Source organism: Alexandromys fortis, unplaced genomic scaffold (genome assembly GCF_014885135.2).
Source record: "Alexandromys fortis isolate MF-2015 unplaced genomic scaffold, M_Fortis_MF-2015_v1.1 scaffold_5, whole genome shotgun sequence".
Taxonomy (NCBI): Eukaryota; Metazoa; Chordata; class Mammalia; order Rodentia; family Cricetidae; genus Alexandromys; species Alexandromys fortis.
In genome coordinates this window covers 4,227,670-4,233,745 of record NW_026067924.1, presented here as the reverse complement: position 1 = coordinate 4,233,745, position 6,076 = coordinate 4,227,670, and the positions used below count along the sequence as shown (strand labels likewise).

Below are 6,076 nucleotides of genomic sequence, written 5' to 3'. Positions count from 1 at the left end.
GCGGCGGGGCTGGCGAGCTCTCGCCCGGGCCGCGGGTCCCCTCCGCGGCACCACCTCCCGCCCCGGCTCCTCCCACGACCGCATAACCACGCCCCCACCCCAGAGCCCCGCCTTAACCACGCCCCCGCCCGCCTGGGCACGCCTCGTGGCCTGCCCGACCTCCCGGGGCAACTAGTGGCGTTCTGCTGAAAGCACCGGGGAAGACCTCGTTCAGATCCTCGGGTCCTTCGTGCAGCACCTCCAGCGCTATCCCAGTCCAGTTCCGGTCCATCTCCCGGAGTTCCTCCACCTTCCCAAGTCCCTCAGCAGCCTTTTCCCTTCGTTTCCCTGTTGGGAACGAAAAGGCCAAGCTGTGAAGGCACGGGGCAGTGGCAGCCTCTGTTGATCTAATCACACACCAAGACCCCGAGATTTCAGGACCACCTTGAGCTGCTGTCAGCAGAGAGGAGGAAAATGGGCAAAAGTGGGTGGGGTTTCACTCGCATGAGTCAGATTCTTAGCCAGAACTGAACTGTGATTTGAGGGCCTGGCCTCAGGGGCTGTGATGAAACCATTTCCTAAGAGCGCCTCCCTGTTATTCAGCCCTGCCCTCACTTAGGGTGAAAAAGAAAGGCAGTCAGAGCGGCCCCTTCTTTCTGCCATATGCGTTCTAACTCACACTGGCTACAAAAATGAATGCCGCCAGCTGCTCTGACTGAACCGGCCTTGAGCATGGCTGAGAGCCATTGCCGGGACTGAGGTATAACTCAGGCCAACACGCTAATCTCATGGCAGGTGGCAATCAGAGCTCCCGGCCCCGCCTTGAGAAACTGAAGTTAAATTAGGGAGATTGCAACACCAACGTGAACACTTGAGAGTGTTCCCAGCGCTCTGCTCTATGCCGATGAAAAAGAAATTGACATTATAAGAAGTGTAGATGGCGATTTTTAAAATCGGGGCTTCTCAGCAGCATTTCTGAGAATCACCTGGCTTTTATTAGTCGCAACCTCTCTAGACCGAAAGTCTTTATTCCTGGGTTAGCAACAGGGGCAACTGGCAGCATCTGTAACCGCGGTCCTCATCGTAGGTTGAGCCTCCTGCAAATGTTTAACAGTGGTTTGCCCAACACCGAATTTCCACAACTATTCTCTCGGGACTTCAGGCAGCATCTCTTGCTCACTCCTTCTCTTCCTTTGTGTCCTCGAATTCTAAGACAGCAGGTTTCAAACAAGCACTTCTTCCCACTTTCCTGACCTGAACGAACCTGAGCTTGCCTGCGACAGGAGGGGATCAAAGAGCTTCCTTTGCTCACATGGTCTTAACTATGGTAGTTTGCTGCTCAAACTTGGACCAGCACCCCCTCCCTGCCCAGTGGCCTCGGCATACAGCCTGAAATAGAAATCCCTCGGTTTGCTGCTGTTCAAGGCTTTCTGTGATGCACCTCCGTCATGCCTCGCGTCCTGTGAAACTTTTACTGGTGGCTTAAAAACCCAATGGTTCTGTCCAGTGATCCTGTCCAGTAAGCTGTGGAGGCTGAGCTCGAAGCTTTATGCCCCTCAAGACTTCATATCTCAATACCCCTCTTGCTGTGCTGCTGATAAATATCAACAGAAGAACACCATACACACTGTTTATAATATCAGTGCCTTTTTCATCTGCATAGATCAGTGGTTCTCAATCTGTGGGCCACGGACCCTTTGGAGGTCGCATACCAGGTATCCTGCATATCAGATATTTATATTACAATTCATAGCAGTAGCAATATTTGATGGGGGATTCCCCTCTGTATGCTGTGAATGTCTTATTACCATTGATTAATAAAGAAGCTGCTTTGGCCTATAACAGGGTAGAATAGAGCAAGGTGGGGAAAATTAAACTGAATGAAGGAAGAAAGAAGGTAGAGCCAGGCAGATGCCATATAACTACAAAAGGAGAAAGATGCCAGAACCTTACTGGAAGCCCACAGCCTTACGGTGGTACACAGACTAATAAAAATGGGTTAATTTAAGATGTAAGAGTTATTAATAAGAAGCCTGAGCTAATAGGCCAAACAGTGTTGTAATTAATATAGTTTCTGTGTAAATTATTCAGGCCTGGGTGGCCAGGAAACAAAAAAAATCAGTCTCCATTTACTAAAAATTAGTTATGAAGTAGCAACAAAAATAATTTATGGTCACCACAACATAAGGAGCTATATCAAAGGGTCACTGAATAAGAAGGTTGAGAACCATTGGCATAAAGCGGGGCTCTGGGAACCCTCTCAAGCATTGACTGCTGGTTGTTTGACACATGAGTCTTGCAGTTGAGAAGGAAGGCAAGTGCCTTCCTTTACCGAATCGCTCCCTCCTGTCTACAGAACACCATCTCCCATTATACTGACATCAATTCTACTGAGTGTGGCTCCATCTGCCCTTCTGGTTTTTGCCATTCTTCCGGGACACTCCCTTTACGTCCCCGAAGACTGTGGTTCCTTCCGGCTAACAGAATCTCTCTTCACTCCTTCCTGTCTTTATTCCTGGTGACTGCAGCATCTAGGTGCTATCCCTCCTAACAGGAAATCTTTCTAATATCTGAATAAAGATGCTATGGTTTGAGTCTCGAATGTCCCCTCTGTGGGTCCGTGTGTTGGAGGTCCAGAGTGGTGCTAGTGGAAGGTGGTGGCACTTTCAGAGGAGGGAGGGGGTAAGATCATTGGAGGTGTATCTTCACAGGTCTCAGGACCTCCACCTCTCATTCTATGGCTCCTGAGGTGATGGCTCATCATTGCCCAGAACCTCCAAGCCTGTGAGTCTCAATACTTTTCTCTGTATATGTCTCAGGTGTTTATTGTAGTGGCAGAAAGCAGATCAGCATGAAGGCATCCCAGTCTGATTGTGAACACTGCATCCCAGTCTGATTGTGAACACTGCATCCCAGTCTGACTGTGAACACTGCATCCCAGTCTGATTGTGAACACTGCATTCTCTTCATCCCTCCGGGCTTCTCTGCGGGGTTGACACAATCAGCTCTCACTCCACCTGAATGAGTGACACTCGCACATCTGCCATCCTCTTCAACGTCTCTGATCCACTTTCCCATCCACTACTCCTCGGGCTCCCTCTTCACGTTAGTTTCCCGGGGCTTAGCCTCCAGATGGCCTTCTGTCTACACTCACTCTCTTGGAGACCTCGTTCATCCCCAGAGCTGTACACACGTCCTTGGCATACAGCACCTCACGGCCTATCTCCAAGAAGGACTTGTCTGGCCTCCGAAGGAAGGTACTCCTGTGTAGCGAGCTGCGTGGAATCACACCTGATGGAGATGTATAATCAACTCCTGAGATGGCTAAGGCCTGACCTATGCTATGATCACGCAATGATTATCAGCTGCCTACATATGCGTGAACCTATGGGCAGTGCCCACCTGGCAATCCAGGGTTGGTAGCCCATGCCTACTTAAGGGCTGGGAGAGGTTTGCCCGGGGGGGGGGGAAGAGGGAGAGAGGGAGAGAGAGAGAGAGAGAGAGAGAGAGAGAGAGAGAGAGAGAGAGAGAGAGAGAGAGAGAGAGAGAGGAAGGAGAGAAGGGAAGAGAGAGAGAATGTGAATAAAGTCCTGGAATAAACTGCAGTCAGAAGAGCTCCGGTGGTCGCGTCATCCTTGCGGGACGAGGGTGGCCGTGACACTCCCGTGTACCTGTGCCAAATTATCCTTTCCAGGCTCCTTAACAGAACACTGGTTCCCGCTGCTACCGTTTCTGTGTGTGGCAGATCTTGCTCAGTGTGGAAGCTCCATGGTGTGAGGATTGTGAAGAAGATGTCTGGTTCTCCGCAGGCATTTGACACCTGTTTATGAAAGGAACACCTGGACAATCCTAGCTGTCTACTCTCCGAATCTGACTTCCTTGAGAAGGTAAACCAGCCATGAACATGGGGGGTCATCACTGAACAAAGACATCTCAGTACACCATCTTCTGATTGCATATTTTGTGCCTTCATGGGGTTGCAGCCCCTTCCAGTAGTAGTCCGTCGGGTGCCTGGTGAAGCCCCTGGTTACAAAGCTTTCTGTGTCCCAGGGCATCCCATGAAAACTGAAGCAGGAGGAATCACTACCAAGCAGGAGAAACTGCAGCTTTCAGGACCCACCTCCTCTCAGTGCCACGTACCCCTAAAATAGTACTCTGAAAGGAGGGCCCCACAAAAAGCTCAGAAACTGAAACTTGCACTCATTTAACAGGTGTATCCTAAGTTATTATTGGGCTTGAAATGCTGCTTTTAAGCAGGGACTGAAAGTAAATACATCCGGTTGTTCTAACTTTCAGAACATTCTAGAAGGTGCCTCTAAAAAAGGATATTACATTATTTTTTTTAAAAAAAATAGCTTGTGATTACTCAAATATGAGATATGGAGAGGAGGTCAAAGAGATTATTATGATCACCAGAAGAAAAAAAATCTAAAGAACAAAGCAATTTCTCTGTCTGGGATCACTCAGGGAAGTAGTGCCGTTTTCAGTGTTTTAAAATGGTGAAAGGAACTTAATATTTACTCATTATCCACATAAGTTCTTGAACAACACAGCCTCCTGAATAGTTAATAAGCACAGACAAACACATTATAACATAATAGATCCGGGATTCTAATGGAAGAGAAAAGCTTTTGAAATCCATATGAGATCATTGTGGACAGCGGAGAGAAGACAGAAAGCTTCTCTGTTGAATGAATTGTGGCCACTGAGGTCTATGTTGTCTGGCGAAGTCCACAGAAGCCTGGCTCCCACTCCCCACTGGCTCACCGAGTCTGTACTGATACTGGTTCTGCTTCCCAGCCACCATCTCTCAGCCCTTTGACAGTTGGATGCTTCCATGGAGGCTCCTCTGTACTCCTCCCAGAGAAACCCTGCACTCAGGGCCAGCAAACAGAGGCACAAGCTCACCAACCATTGCCCTGGTTCCTGCCAACCTTCCCCTTGCTGTCATTGCTGATGGCCATCTCTGTGGATCTGCAATGTACTGGTTTGGCATAGAGATCTATTTCTCTCATTGTGCTTAGCAGACAGCTGTAACGGGCTGCCTGAATGGGCTGCCTGAATCCCAGAAGACTATTCCAAACTCAGAATCCAGGAAAATGGTTTGACTAACACAGTGGCTCTCCACTGTGGTTGCCCCAGAATCACTTAGCTCTTGAAAACAATATGGATGCCCTGGCCCAGCTTCCAAGGCTTCAAAGCACCGAGGTTCAGTGGTGCTGCCTCTGGTGCTCTTGGAGAAGGTTATGGCTGGACTGAGGAGCACCTGGAAATAGGTGCTGATTCAACTATGTTTGGTGAATACTAAATTTATATATCCCTCCAATGAATATAAAACTGTCTCATCTGTCTCTCTGTGTGTGTCTCTCTGTCTCTCTCTGTGGGGGGGGGGGCACATGGGCCTCAGTGTGCATTTGAAGATCATAGGACAGTTTGTGAAAGTCGATTCTCTTCTTCAACCATGGTTCTGGGTTTCAAACTCAGATTGTCAGGCTTGTGTAAGAGCTTTTACTGACTGAGCCATTTTACCAGCAAAGAGGTCAAGTGCTTGCGCAACATTAGTATTGACCTAGGTTCAAACACAGTCCTGAAAGAAAAGAAAAGAAAGAAGAAAGGAAGGAAGGAAGGAAGGGAAGAAGAAGGGAGGGAGGGAGCAGGAAGGAGAGAGAGAGAGAATAACAGAGAAAAAATGTTTTATTTGTGGTAAATGCAAAGGGAAAATAGGGACGGGGTATTAAAGTTTGGGGTTCAAGGTGACAGGGTTTAAACTTCTAATAGAAGGTGAAGAACAGCACATAAGATCATTTGGAGGAAGAAAACTTTAGCTCAGAGAACAGCATCTACAAAAACTCTTGAGTAGAAAGAATTGAGGGGCAAGTATTACTAGGGGTAGTGAGGGGTCAGAGGCACAGGATGAGACAGTTTGTAGTGTGAACTTAGCTTCCATGACCGAGAAGGGATGTCCTTAGAGGACTATCAGCAGAACGATGACACCATCTCATTTCTGTGTCAATAGCATCACTAGGGGAGATGCCAGGGTTCAATGAAGGACATGTCTCAATTGTGCCATAGGAGATGCCTGTGACTTCGACCAGGG

General features: G+C 48.4%; 1 protein-coding gene across 1 annotated transcript in view; it reads right to left on the bottom strand.

The window, feature by feature from the left end:
* Positions 1-273: 273 nt before the first annotated feature.
* The window catches only part of Bloc1s5 (biogenesis of lysosomal organelles complex 1 subunit 5), a 109,412-nt gene continuing 103,609 nt past the window's right edge, over positions 274-6,076 (bottom strand). Inside the window, exon 7 of the transcript XR_007591811.1 lies at positions 274-327. The gene's annotated coding sequence lies outside the window, so the exon portion shown is untranslated. The remainder of the gene's footprint in view (positions 328-6,076) is intronic.